The 15,030-nt window shown below is 45.9% G+C and overlaps 1 protein-coding gene across 3 annotated transcripts in view; it reads right to left on the reverse strand.

Annotated features, from left to right (window-relative positions):
* MRTFB (myocardin related transcription factor B) overlaps positions 1 to 9,913 on the reverse strand; it is a 200,475-nt gene extending 190,562 nt beyond the window's left edge. For all 3 annotated transcript variants that reach the window (XR_011471248.1, XM_070412950.1, XM_070412949.1), the window contains exon 1: positions 9,849 to 9,913. The gene's annotated coding sequence lies outside the window, so the exon portion shown is untranslated. The remainder of the gene's footprint in view (positions 1 to 9,848) is intronic.
* Between the last annotated feature and the right edge of the window lie 5,117 nt (positions 9,914 to 15,030).

Raw genomic sequence — 15,030 nt, forward strand, 5'->3', positions numbered from 1 at the left:
TACACGAGGAGAAACATGCTGATTTTTACTGGCATGGGGCAGTATGTATCTGAACTGATAGAACTGGATAGCAGAACATTCATGATAGGAAATACAGGATGTCTGGGTAGCCTCATTGTCAGGGTGCATCCAAGAGGGCAAAAAGTAATAAGGATAGAAAGCAGGGAGAATCTCATGCTGGTCTGAGTCTGTTCTGTGTTCTCAAGTATGTTGATTATCCTGCTCAAATTGAACCACAACAATTTTAATATACTTTATTTGTTATAATTTCAATTTGAATACCTTTTTGTTGTTTTTCTTCATGGTTTCGTTTTTTGCATTTTAAAGGTGAGAGGGGTAAGAGTAGGAAAAAGGAAAAAAGAACAAAATTTCAACCCATGTTGACAGTGATGGTGGAAGTGGAATTATATGATGAGCTTTATATTTTCTTTTTTAATTCTCCCAACTTTCTAACAAAGACAAAATTGCTCCTTTTACAGATTAAGAAACTGAGGCTCTGAGTAGTCAAACAGATCCCCAGATCTCCACAGAACTAATAAATGCAGACACAAAATTAAACTGCAAGCTTGACTACCAAGTCTTTCCTTTTCTTAGGCAAGAATATATAAGGGATTCTGCAGAATTTAAAGTCTGTTAAAAAATGACTTAAAACTTCAGGGTCTACCAATTTCTTTACTTACACCGAAATAAACAGCCTTCATATACACAGTCACAACCATTTAGAAAAGACAAAGGAAGAGAAGATTGTACTTATAAAAACAAAAAGTAAAATAGTTAAGATGAATTTAAGAAGAAATGGGCAAAACCTACATGAGAAAACCTTTAAAAACTTCACAAGGATTTGAGAGTAAAATCAAATGGAAAAATATACAATGTCCTTATATAGAAAAATTCAACACCAGAAAAATATCGATTCTCCCTATGTTAGTTTATAAATTTAACATGATCTCAATTTTTTAAAAGAGTTGCCCCCCACCAGAACAAGACAAATGATTCTAAAGTTCACATGGAAAAATAAACAAGCAAGAACTGCCAGGAAAATGAAGGACAACAAGGGAAACTAGCTTTATGAAATGTCAAAACATTTTATAAAACCAATAACGTAAACTGGTGTATGAATAGGAAGACTAAAGGAATAGAACAGGTAGTTGAGAGGTGTACCTCATTATATCGGGAAGTTCAGGATACAATAAAGGTGCATTGTATTCTGAAACAAATGGATAAGGTAACTGGTAGGCACATTGAAAAAGACAAAGCTGAATCTATACATAACCCCTGAATGCCAGAATAAATTCTACATGGATCAAAGATTTAACTTAAAAATGAAACCATAAATGTATTAAAGAAAACAAAAGCAAATTCTAAATTCTTGGAGGCTTTTCTGTGACTTAATCCAGACACCAAAAAAAATCAATATTAACTACCTAAAACTTAAAGATACAACTTTTAAGCCTGCTCTAGACCAAAATACATGAAAGTAAAAAAAAAAAAACAACAACAACAAAACACACACACACACACACACACACACACACACACACAAATGACAACTGGGGGTAATTGCAACTCACATTGCAAAGGGCTAAACTTGCTAATTTACAAATAGAAATTGATTAAAGAAAAAGCAATCCAAAGAAAAATGTGCAAAGGGCAAGAACAGATAGTTCACAGAAAAGGAATTAGAAATAGCCTTTAGGCATATGAAAAGATATTCAGCCTCATTCATAATCATAGCAATGCACATTAAAACTACACCTAGTTATCATTTTTCACCTATCAAACCGATATAAACTCCAAAGTTGGAGTCTGTTGGTGAGGCTATGAAGAAATAGGTGCTCTAATATATTATTTAAGAAGGTTCAAAATGGTACAACCCTGAAGGAGGACAGCATTTATCAAAATTATAATTGCACTGTTCACTAACCCAGCAATATTACTTCTAGAAAGATATCCTACATAGACACCTCACATATACAAAATGTATGTATACAAGGTTATTCAAGCAAGGTTGTCTGTGATTGTAAGAGACTGTAAAAAAAAACTCAAATATGCATCAGTGGGAGCTAGTTCAATAAACTATGGTACAGGCATACAATGGGATATTCTGAAGCTGTTAAATATTTGTTTTCCATACACTAATATGGGAAGATCCAAAAGGTATATTAACTAAAAAATGCAAAGCAGCATAATCATTTACATAGTATGCTACATTTTATATAAGAAGGAGAAAGTATATACTATTATACTGGTATTTGCTTCTATCTATACAAAGAAAAATAGACATCTATAGGAAACAAAACAAGTTTTCGGCAGAGAGAAGGGGACAGGTTAGACCAGCCGTGGGCAAACTACGGCCCGCGGGCCGGATCCGGCCTGTTTGAAATGAATAAAACTAAAAAAAAAAAAAAAAAGACTGTACCCTTTTATGTAATGATGTTTACTTTGAATTTATATTAGTTCACACAAACACTCCATCCATGCTTTTGTTCCGGCCCTCCGGTCCAGTTTAAGAACCCATTGTGGCCCTTGAGTCAAAAAGTTTGCCCACCCCTGGGTTAGACCAAGAGAGTTGCTAGAGTCCTCAAAAAATATGAACATTTTATTTATACAAAATGAATTTTAAAGTGTTAAAAGTATAGCTTATAGAAAAGAGAAAAAGGGAACTACCTATAATTCAGAGTCAAAATCCAACTAGAATTAAAAGAAAATTTTCTCTGAAATTAGATATTAACTAGAGGTCTGGTGCATGAAATTCGTGTACTGAGGAGTAGGGGGGAGGGTGTCCCTCAGCCCAGCCTGTGCCCTCTCACAGTCCAGGCAGGCGGACATTCCTCTCGCAGTCTGGGAACCCTTTCTCCTTACTGCCTGCCTGCTCACTGCTCCTTACCGCTCAGCTCCCTGCTCCTTAATGCTGCCATGGAGGTGGGAGAGGCTCCTGCCACCACCGCTGCACTCGCCAGCCATAAGCCTGGCTTCTGGCTGAGTGGTGCTCCCCCTGTGGGAGCACACTGGCCACCAGGGGTCAGCTCCTTCGTTTAGCGTCTGTCCCTGGTGATCAGTGTGCATCATAGCGAACGGTTGTTCTGGTTGTTCCACCATAATGGTTGCTTACACTTTTATTATATAGACTAGAGGCCCGATGCATGAAATTCATGCACGGTGTGTGTGTGTGTGGGGGGGGGAGGGATCCCCTCAGCCCAGCCTACACCCTCTCCAATCCGGGACCCCTCAGGGGATGTCCGCTGCCAGTTTAGGCCCGTAAACCAGCAGTAGGACATCCCTCTCACAATCCGGGACTGCTGGCTCCTAACTGCTCATCTGCCTGCCTGATCGCCCCCAACTGCCCCACCTTGCTGGCCTGGTCACCCCCAACTGCTCCCACCCACCAGCCTGGTCACCCCTTACTGCCCCTCCTGCCAGCCTGGTGGCCCCCAACTGCCCCCCTCTGCTGGCTTGGTCACCCATAACTGCCCCCCCCACCAGCCTGGTTGCCCCCAACTGCCCCCTGCTGGCCTGGTCACCCCTCACTGCCCCCCCCCACTGGCCTGGTCACCCCCAAATGCCCCCCTGCCAGCCTTGTCACCCCTCACTGCTCCCCTTTACCAGCCTGGTCGCCCCTCACTGCCCCCCTCTGCCAGCCTGGTCGCCCCTCACTGCCTCCCTCTGCCGGCCTGGTTGCCCTAACTGCCCCCCCGACCTGGTTGCCCCTAACTGCCTCCACCCCCCCACCAGCCTGGTCGCCCCTCACTGCCCCCCTCTGCCAGCCTGGTCACCCCTCACTGCCCCCCTCTGCCAGCCTGGTCACCACTCACTAACCCCCCTGCCGGACTGGTCGCCCCACGCAGCCTAGTGTTCAGTCGTTTGGTCGTCCCTCACTAACCCCCCTGCCGGCCTTATCGCCCTGTTCAGCCTGTTCAGTCGTCCGTGCAGTTGTTTCGGGTGTGACGGCCCCTGGCTCTTTATATATATGGATAAGCAATTTTAGTGTGGACATCACTAAAAATTATAAAAGATTAATTTTTTCTTCAACCAAGTTAAAGCATGTGACTATAATAATGTATGTTTTTAAAATCTACTTTTATTGATTTCAGAGAGAAAGAGAGAGGGAGAGAGGGGTAGAAACATCAATGATGAGAGAGAATCATTGATCGGCTGCCTCCTGCATGCCCCACACTGAGGATCGAACCCGCAACCTGGGCATGTGCCCTTGACCGAATCAAACCTGGGACCCTTCAGTCCACAGGCCGACACTCTATCCACTGAGCCAAACCAGCTAGGGCTATAATAATATATTTAAAAGTTATTTCAAGGGGTGAGGAATTAGAAGAGAGAACAGGAAGGTGCAATGGAAAGAATCCTATAGTCTAATGGTTCTCATAGTATGGTCTCTGGACCAGCAGCATCAGCATCAACTGAAAACTGTTGAAAATGCAAATTTTCTGAACTAGAAACTCTGAGAGCAGTAGGTAACAATTCCTATAATACACACTGAAGTTTGAGAGCCATTAATCTGGTCCAGTGCTTCCCACACAGTCACCTGCATCACTTGGAGGGGGATCATATTAAAATGCAGATTCTGGTTCAGTAGGTCTGGGATGGGCCCCAGAGTCTGAATTTCTACCAAGCCCCAGGATGCTGCTGGTTCAGGGCCCATATTTTGAGAAGAAAAGCCGAAGTCCACCTGTGGAAGAAGATAAGCAGTCTTCATGTGGTTGAGTTTCCTATGAAACCTGCTCTCACTATCAGACAGAAAAAAGTCCTTAGACAGGTTTCCTGGCTAAGAGATACCATGCAACCTCCCATATAAATTCTGTACTTAACACTTAGCAAATATATTTGCAAAAATATTTCTTATTAAAATAATAATTATTAATTTTTGAAATCCTATTTAAAGATGTCCCATTTAAGAAAACTTTCATTTATAAGTGGACTTATGAACCTTCCAGAATGATAAAAACAAAGATCATATTCATACATCTGCTGGTTATACTGTCTGATTAACTTTACTTCAAACACATTAACCAAACCATCTGCTCTCCATGAAAATCACCAAGCAGTCTGTTTCTCATATTTACAAATACTGACTCTCCATTTGTTTTATATGGGAATAATCTTTATAGGAGTCTTCCAAGTAAAGAACTGTGGTTTAGAAGGAAGGATCTAGACATGCTGTATAGCTTCATTTTGCAGGTCATCCCTTTTGGTGTTAAACATAAATCAATATGCTGAGATTTCTATATATTCCCTATTTCACTGACTCTAAAATGCCATCAATTTTCAGACACACTATTATTTTATGTACCACTAAGAAAAGTTGCCAATTAAACCATGCCAATTTTAAGATACCATTCCATCTCAGATATGCATCTTAAAACATCAATTAAATTGCTTAATTAAAAATCTCAGTGGTATGTCTATAATAACTCATTTTCATCCATATAAGCATGGATTTTTGCCCATTCAACAATGTATCCCCCCTAAACACTGTAACAGTTTCCATATCTATGCAAGTCATATTATTTGGTTCAGTACAGATGAATATAAAAAGTAGTAATTTTTTTTTTAGTAAAGGAAAAAAAAGGGAGTGACCTCTTTTTACCCTGGAGTGTGCTATTGCTTGCTCAAAGTAATAAAAATTAATTACTCTCAATTTAGGTAATTTTCCAATCCAAAAATATTCAATGAACCTATCTCAAGTCAATTTAAAATATATCTATTTTGGTAACACCTTTCAAACATCACAACCAATGAACAATAAACATCTTACAGCAAGAAGCAATTTATCCACTAAACAAAACGGGAAAATAAACTTGCTTTGTAATTTTAACAAGCGTTGAAGAAATTTATAATGTTACACTGTAGCTACATAATAGTCGGAGTTGAACTTTCTTAATTTGCATTTTCCCCTAAACTTCATCACTGAGTTTCATGTGAAAAATCAATTTCTAACTAATCATACCAGGAGGACTAAGGACGTATATGATTACAGGTAATTTTAATTTTCACCTCTGTACACAACCACATTTTCTAAATTCTCTAATATGGATATTTAGTATGTAGGAATGATGGTTATTTAAAAAGTGGTTATACAGTAATAATTTGCATTTTATTTAATTCAGGCCTTTTTAGTTATTTACACATATTGCTGTCACTCCACAAATCTATTCTAGTCTCAAACTCTTCAATTATTCAAGGTTTAGTTGTCAACATGTCTAATAAGAATTTCCATTACACAAAGCAAATTTTTCAGACAGAGGGACACAGGTGCTAATCTTGTCTCCCACCTGAAATTCTAGAATAATCAATGAAAGTGCCAGTAGCCAAGGATCTGATTTTTTGGTATGTTAGACACGTGAAAAAACAGGTGAAAAACACAGAAAGAACAGGTGAAAAATTTTCCCAATTGTTTGTGTCAGTTAAATCCTGCCTTTTTCTGTAATCTATCCTATATAATAAAGAGCTAATATGCAAATGGCCATCACACCCTTGCGCCCTCATGCCCTAGCGCCAGGGGACCTGAGGCAGCACCCCCTGCCCTGGGGCTGGGGGACCTGAGGCCACACCCCCTGCCCAGTGCCAGGCTGGGGGACCTGAGGCTGTGCCCCCAGTCCTACAGGGCTTGATGGCGGTGGGGCTAGCTGGGTCTGGGTCTCGCACAATTTCGAGGCATGCGTGGGTAGGCTGGGACTTGACTCTGGGTCCCATGGCACACCCCCAGACTCTGACAGGAGGGAGATTTTCATATACATTTTACTAATTTTCTTTCATCTCTGACACTTTTATTATAGAGAAAGGGCAAATAGCAATATTAAAATATTTCCTCTAATTAATTCCCTTTTAATGTGCACAAACTTTGTGCACTGGGCCTCTAGTGTATATATATAAAAAGCCAGTGACCAGAATGCTGTAACGACCAGACCGACCAGTCGCTATGACGCCCACTGCAGCCAGCGAACTGCCCATTGGGGGGGACCGCTGGAAAACCCCCTGCAGCCCTTCCCCCTGGCCAGCCCTGTCCCCTCACCCTGATCAGCCTGCAGCCCATCCCCCAAGCCGGCCCCACCCCTGACCTCCCCCCCACCCCAATAGGGGGTGGGGTCGGCCGGCCAACCTCCTGCAGCCTCTCCCCCAGGCTGCCCACCCTCAATGGGTCCCCACCACTTGATCCACCCGCAGCCCCTCCCCCCAGCTGGCCCCACCCCTGATTGCCCCCCTACCTCAATAGGGAGCGGGTCTGGCTGGCAAACCTCCTGTAGCCCCTCCTCCCACCTGGCCCCACCCCAGATCATCCCCCGCCACACCAAGCGGGGGTGTGGCTGGCTGGACAACCTCCCATAGCCCCTCCCCTGGCCACTGACCCCCGATCGGCCCCCACCCACCCATTCAGAGGCAGGGCCAGCTGGCCCACTGCACACAGCCCCTCCCCATGACTGCCCTGCCCCCAATTGGCCCCACACCCCAATTGGGGGCAGGATCTGCCAGTCAATTGCCCTCGGCCCCACCCCCCAGCCAGCCCAGCCCTGACTGGGACCCGATTGGGGCGGGCCAGCCGGTCAACCTCCCACCATCTCCTCCTTCCAACAGGTCTGGCCCCAATCCGCCCTGATTGGGGCCAGGCCCGCCAGACCCCCCCACCCATGCACGAATTGGTGCACTGGGCCTCTAATAAAATTATAATTAAGGCTGTTCCTTATAGTAGGTCACACAGGGGCTAGTACTATCTCCTAAGAGATATGATCAGTTATCAAAGTGACTGGAGACATCACTGTGTTTGGGGGCCAAGATGTATGGAACATACCCATGTAGTGAAGATTCGTCCTGAGAATCTTTTAAATATCCAGCTAGATTAATCACGATAAAATGGCATTACTTTAGCACAGTGGTTCTCAACCTTCCTAATGCCACGACCCTTTCATACAGTTCCTCGTGTTGTGGTGACCCCCAACCATAAAATTATTTTCGTTGCTACTTCATAACTGTAATTTTGCTACTGTTATGAATCGTAATGTAAATATCTGATATGCAGGATGTATTTTCATTGTTACAAATTGAACATAATTAAAGCATAGTGATTAATCACAAAAACAATATGTAATTATATATGTGTTTTCCGATGGTCTTAGGCGACCCCTGTGAAAGGGTCGTTCGACCCCCAAAGGGGTCTCGACCCACAGGTCGAGAACGCTGCTTTAGGACATAACACTGAAAAGTTTTTATATTATGGAAAACCCAAGGTAATTTAGGAGAATATAGCTAATGTGAAGAAAGTTGAGATAAAATAACTAATGTCTAAAAATCAGTGACCATTTTTCTCACATCACATACTGTTATCATTGCAATGTCATAAGATTGAACATATCTAAACTCGTGAGATACTGGCACTGAAGCCTTAAATTTCAATCTTGTTATTTTATTCATTATTATCAGTAAGCAGAAAGAATCCAGTATGTCTCGAAGCTTGTGACACAAAAGGTGCAGTACAATGTAACTTGAAAATATGGCAGTCACAGAGGGGTTATATTAATATTATTTGTGTGTTGATTGTGATAGTCTATAATTTATCTTGGCATTTTATCTCTAATTTAATGTAAGTTGTTTATTATCATAACAAAGGGTTTTTGCAATGCTTAGATGTCCTCCCACTAGAGCCCCCCTCCCCACACACAGAGTGCCCATCTCTATCTCTGGCCCTTCTTTTTCTTGTTAGAAATAGCTCCTAATATTTTTATCGCTCTTCGATCCAAATGCATTCATTGGAAGCAGGTGCAAACACCCAGGCACGTGCTCTCTCCTAACAGAGTATGTGCTACAGTGAATGATATGGCAATGCATGTCCCACACTGCTCGCCTTTTAGATCTCCCTTGCGTTTAAACCGGAGCATCGCACTGATTGTGTACATTTCGTGGAAAGGTCCATTTCAGGGCGGTAAAGTGGGCTTTATAAATGTCTGCGGCAAAGGGAAGGAGCCTTGGTTCAGAGCATCACTGCTCCAAAGAGTAGAATCACATGCTTAACCAAAATCAAACTTAAGAACTTTCCGCTGCCTAAGGAATACAAAAGTCCGCGGAACCAATATTCCAATTCCACTCGACCTGGCGCACGCCGCAGCCTGAAGCCCACGTCTGTTCCCGCACAGGAACCAACAAGAGTTCTTAACCATTTCGGGATCAAGGACCCTTTGGGGAATTTGACAAAAGCCAAGGGCCACCTCCCAAGAAACTCCTATACAAAGCTGCATTCAACCTGGGAGGGTGGGGACGGTGGGGGCTCCCAGACACACCCGCTGCAGCCCGATGGGGACCCGAGGGTAGAACTCCAGCCTGAGCGCCCCGAGAGTGGGGGCGGGGGAAGGGTGGGCGGCAAGGGCGGGCGTGGGCGCGGGGGTCAGGGGGCCCGGTCTGAGCCCCCAGCCCAGCCCTTCCCCGCAGCGTGACTTCGGGCAGGGAGCTTCGCCTCTCGGTGCAGCACCGGAGGGCACCCGCGCAAGTTCAGTGCCCAGCGCACAGGAAAGGCTCAAATGGTGTTGGCACCGCCAGCGGCACCGCGTCCTCGGCGCCACGCCGCTGCCGGAGTGGGGGGACCGAGGCGGGCGCCGGGGTCGCACCCGAGCAGGGTCCGGCTGCAGGGGGACCGGCCCGGGCGGCCCCGGCCAGGCCGCCCCGCCCCGTCCGCGCGGGTCCCGGGACGGGGCGGACCGGGCGGCTCCGCTGCAGCCGCGGGGCGAGCTGGGACTGCCGCCCAGGACGCGGGCCGCCCGCCCGGCCCGTTCCCCAGTCGGACCCTCGGTCTCCGCCGCTCTCACCCCGTCTTCGACCCCCAACGGTCGCCACTACCGCCCGCAGCTCACCTCCCCGGCCGCTGCCGCTGCTGCCGCCGCCACCGCTACCGCCGCCGCGCGCGATCTCGCGAGACTTCGCTCCCCTCGGGCTCCCCGGCGCTTCCCCGCCCTCCCGCGGCCGGCGCGCACGGACCGGAGCCTGGAATAGACGCGGCGCGCTCCCTATAAGCTGCCCCCAGCTTCGGGGTCTGGCCTAGCGGTGCTTGGCTCCCTGCATCCCAGTCGTTACATCCATTCCGCTCACCGCTGTGCAGGTGAAGGGTTAAAAGCCAGGTGCGAGACCGGCGGCCGCCACCCTCTCACCTGGCCGGCCGGTGCGCGTGCGCATGCGCGCGCCTGGAGCCCTGGACCTGGGAGCCTTTGCAAAGGCTCTGGCCTCAGTGACAGTAATCCCAGCAGCTGGTCTCCAGGGCATATGTGTGCCCAGTGCTTTTACAACTCCCATCGGGTCCTCGCAGCAGCCCCCAAGAAATGGGTATTACCATACTCCCCATTCCAGAGAGGAAGAAATGGAGGCCTGGCAAGGTTAAGTCACTAGCTCCAGGACACAAGGTAGGAATTGGCATCTGGGGTTGTCTGACTCCCAAGCCACAGCCCCATTTCCCCCTCCATGACAAGCCCCCACAGGCCCTGTCCCTGCCCCCCTTCCGCTGAGAACACTAGTCTCAGCACCAGTCTTTACTTCCCTCCCAAGGTTTGCCCAGGTGAGAGCCCTAGGCGATTAGTTGCTACAGTCCCTCTGGTTTTTTGGAGCTGCTGTCAGGAAAACACTTCTCCCAAATTACACAACCTTCCTAAAGGCCTCCCTGTTCCAGGCCCTGTACCGCGCCCTGAACACGATCTGAATATATTTCGTTCTATCGCCTCTCCAGACCAGTGGCATTTTGATGATGGTAGAGAGCATAGTAGTTCTATGGGACACAGGACATAGAACCAGAATGTATGTGATATTAGGGGGCATAGAGAACCATATGACTACTTCTTAAGGGTAAAATTGTAATATTATAAACAGTAGTTTCCCCATATCCAGGGTTTCGCTCTCGGCCGTTTCAGTCACCTGTGGTCAACCACAGTCCAAAAATATTAAATGGAAAATTCCAGAAATAGTTCATAAGTTTTAAAGTGCAGGCCATTCTGACTCGTGTGATGAAATCTCGAGCCTTCCGTTCCGTCCAGACCCGGACATGAATCATCCCTCGGTCCAGCTATCCTTGCTTTATGTGTTCCCTTTCTGTTAGTCACTCAGTAGCTGCCTCTCTTATCTCATCAAATGCCTTAGGATCATAGTGCTTGTGTTCAAGTAACCCTTTTTTCATTGTATGTATGTATAGGAAAAAACATAGTATAGATGAGAGTTCAGTACTATCCCAGGTGTAAGGCATCCACTGAGGGGTCTTGGAACATATTCCCCACAAATACTATTATTGTCATTGTTTCTAAAGAAGAGGAACTAGCATTTATTGAGGGCATTTCAAGGTCACTACCAATAGTCTTCCAAGTTAGTCATAGGAAAATGGAGACTCAGGGAGATGAAGAAACTGGCCTATGTTTCTGTAATGAGACAGGATTTGCACTTGGGTCTGAGTTCAGAGCTAACTACTGCCTTGCACTAAAGTCCCAGGAGCTAGCATGAGCTAGTTGGGCTGGGCCAACAAGCTCTTGTAAAATCAAGAGCCTTGGAGGTTCTAGCTATCCCTTCACCATCAGGGCCTTACTCAGCCCACCTGACAGTCACATCAGTGTCAGCAAAAGTTGGCTTGCCCACCCTGCAAGCCTGTCCACTCCCTCCAGAAACAATGCCACTCTCAAAGGTCATAGGCGTCCCTCCATGGGCCAGCATCACTCAAACCACCCGATCGAGGAAGTGAGAGAGGAAGGGAAATCACATTTGATGAGCAGCAGCAAGGTGTCAAATACTACTCCAGGTGCTATACAGTCATTAACTCATTTAGTCTTCCCAACAGCCCCATGTGGATGGTATAATTGCACCCATTTTAAAGTTAAGAAAATCAAGGAACTAAGAGGGGAGAGAACTTACCAAGGGAACACAGTTGGTAAGTGGGAGGGCTGGGATTACACTTCAAGTCAGGCTATACCCCAAACCACGTACTTTGACCTCAGTGACCAACAAGGTTGTTCCCTTCTCCCAAAAACTTTCTTCTTCATGAAGCTGAAAACCTAAAAATCCCAAGTTCAGGACTCCAGTCTGAGATACTGTATATTTTCCTCCAGGTAGAACATGTCTCAATATTCTCATCTAAAATAAGGACATAAGCCCAGCCGGTGTGGCTCAGTGGTTGAGTGTCCACACATGAACCAAGAGGTCACTGGATCAATTCCGGGTCTGGGCACATGCCCAGATTGTAGGCTTAATCCCCAGCAGGGGATGTGCAGGAGGCAGCTGATAGATGTTTCTCTCTCATCGATGTTTGTATCCCTCTTCTTTCCTCTCTCTCTCTAAAAAATCAATTAAAAATAAATAAGGAAGGGGTTTCTAAATTCAAAATAATTTATCCTCTTTCTGACTACTCCACGTTTCATATGATATAGAGAGTTCTGTGTTTTTTTTTAAAATGATATACATGGGTTGTTGGGAGGATTAACCAAGTTAATATTTGTGAAGCATGTACAAAAGTGCCTTGCACAGGTTAAGCTCTCAATAAATTATAGCTATTATTACCCTGGGGATTTCTGTGATATTTCATTCGTTCCTCATCTCTCAACATAAACTCCAAATCAGTTTGGAGGGATGTGGCCTTATCTGCTCAGGCATGGGAATAAAATTAGTTTCTAGCACTCTGGAAACAATAAATGCTCTTTAATGGACAAAATTACTCCTGTTCTTCCTCCTTATCATGAAAAGAGAATAGTCTCTTCTCCAGCTCTTCCCAGTTTCCTGGAAGACTAGCAGCTGGTTTTTAAAAAGGCTCCCCTTGTATAGAAAAAGTCACCCAAATATTTTTAAGTTGTTGGCAAAAAAAAAAAAAATTAAGCTGAAACTTTTAAGAGAATTTTGATGAGGCTAGGAGTTAATATAACTATAGTGATATCATGATTGGGGGGAAGGTTTTTACAGGAACTGAAGCTGCCATCACCCTCAGCCATGGTACCCCAAAGTGAGGTTTCTACCCTGACACAAGGCACACCACATGTTCCCATCAATGGCAATGTGTCGCTGTGGAAGTGATTCTCACCATGCAAGGGGTGGTTGTAACAGGATCCATTGAAGACATTATAGTTTGACAAAAACACACACACAAAAAAACAACTGAGGTGATTCTAATATGCACACCTGTAAAGGCTTAATGTACAGTTCCCAAAAAGCGCTATTTAAATATCTGTTGATCCAAGAGGAATTTTATACATGCCTAAAATGGATTCATGTAAAGCTCACTCATTCATTAAAAACATATTAAGCACGTAAGTGCCAGTTATTGCTTGAGTAGTTATGAGTCAGACAGATCATGGTCCATGCTCTCATCACATTTATGGCCTAGAAGGAGAGAGAGGTGTTAATTAAATAATTGAACCTATAAACGTTGAAATGTTATGTGATAAATAAATAGGATGAAAAGGAACAGCAAATGACTCCCTGACACACCCCCCCCCCCCCCCCAAAAAAAGTCTGGGTGGAAAAGTAGGAAAGAACTTGTTTGAACTAAGTTCTGAAGGATGCATTAGAGTGCACTAGGAGGAGAGGGGAGAACATTCCAGAGATAGGGATGGCATGGATCAGCAAGGAGAAGGTGAGTGTTGGCAGCTGGGAAGACAAGAGGGTGGTGGGGCCTCTACAGGCATCTCAGAGATGTATGTACCCTGAGCATATGGGGAGAGAGGAGAGAACCCAACTGGAGGCAGAAGAGGGATGTGTTGAATGCCATTGGTCCCCGCATACCCATTCTGCCCTGTTGGCCAATCCAAGCTCATGGAATCCTGATACCTCTGTCCCACTGGTGCTTGGTCAAGGATGACACAGCTGTCATGTCTCTAGCCAATGTTTGATTTGAGGAAATCAGACATTACAAGGTCCCAGCACCCTGGAGCAGAAATTCGGCTGCCAATCTCCTGCCTACCTCGCAACTAGGACTGGGAGATGATGTAGGCTCTGCCAGCCACAGGTGCCACGTGAGGCTGCGCCTGGGTTCTGTTGATGTGACCGGTGGCGAAAGCAGCCAGCTCTGGGGATGGTGGTGCAGAGTGGAGCTCGAGATGGAGAGCTGCACCGGTGCTGACGGCAGTGGTGGCTGCAGTGAGAGCAGACATGGGAGGGTGGCAGCTAGCTCATGGGGCCAGGCCTGCAGTGTGGTTTGGGGCATTTTTCCTAGAAGCTTAGCCTCAAGTTCCTTCCTCCAGCCCACCAATGATTCTGTGGGATATCCAGCTTCCTTTATTACATTCTCCTTTCTGCCCAAACCAGCTAGCATTTCCACCGAGAACGCTGATCCTTCACAGGCAAAGCCCAGTGGAGCCGATGAGACTTGGAGAGAGTCTTGCTAAGATTAGTGGCCAGGGGAACTTTCTTTGCTGTGAGAGAGACCTGAGGAAGCCAGCTCACTCTCCCTGCCTGACGCGGACCTCAGTTGCCACCAATGGCTCTTCCCACAACTGTGGGATAAGAGCACAGGACAAGCAGAGAAACCAAAGGACCCTGAGTTCTTAACATCAACAGCTGCTGGACTGACCCTAGACGTACGAGGCCCGGATGTCCCCTTCCCTGAGCTGATGCATGTGGTTAAACCAATTTGAGTTGGCCTCTCTGTTTCTTGCAGCCCAAACATTCACACTGGTGCAGGGAGGAAGGGGGCAACTTATGGGGAACAGGCATGTATCCTCCCTGGCTGTGTCAGGAGCCACCCAAAATCCTGGGCAACCTTCCACATCTACCCTCTGCCCCGCACCCCCCCTCCCCCGCCACTCACACACACACACATTCCACATACTCCCACCAATATCAATACCATTCAGGTAATCCCTGCCTGGCTTTAAACACTTCATTCGTGAAAACACATTCTTTCTTAGCACCTCCCCTCTTTTGACCATTTCTTTGATGAGCACTGTGTGGTTCCGTTACTTGCTCAGTTCACACATCTGGTACATGGCAGAGCTGAAGGTCTGGAGGCAATCCAGATCCCAAACTTTTAGCCACTAATTTTAATGCTATATACCATCCAGCCTCCTTACATTAAAAAAT

The sequence above is a fragment of the Myotis yumanensis genome, unplaced genomic scaffold (assembly GCF_028538775.1).
Source record: "Myotis yumanensis isolate MYYU_CA2020_CCGP unplaced genomic scaffold, mMyoYum1.0.hap1 SCAF_4, whole genome shotgun sequence".
Taxonomy (NCBI): Eukaryota; Metazoa; Chordata; class Mammalia; order Chiroptera; family Vespertilionidae; genus Myotis; species Myotis yumanensis.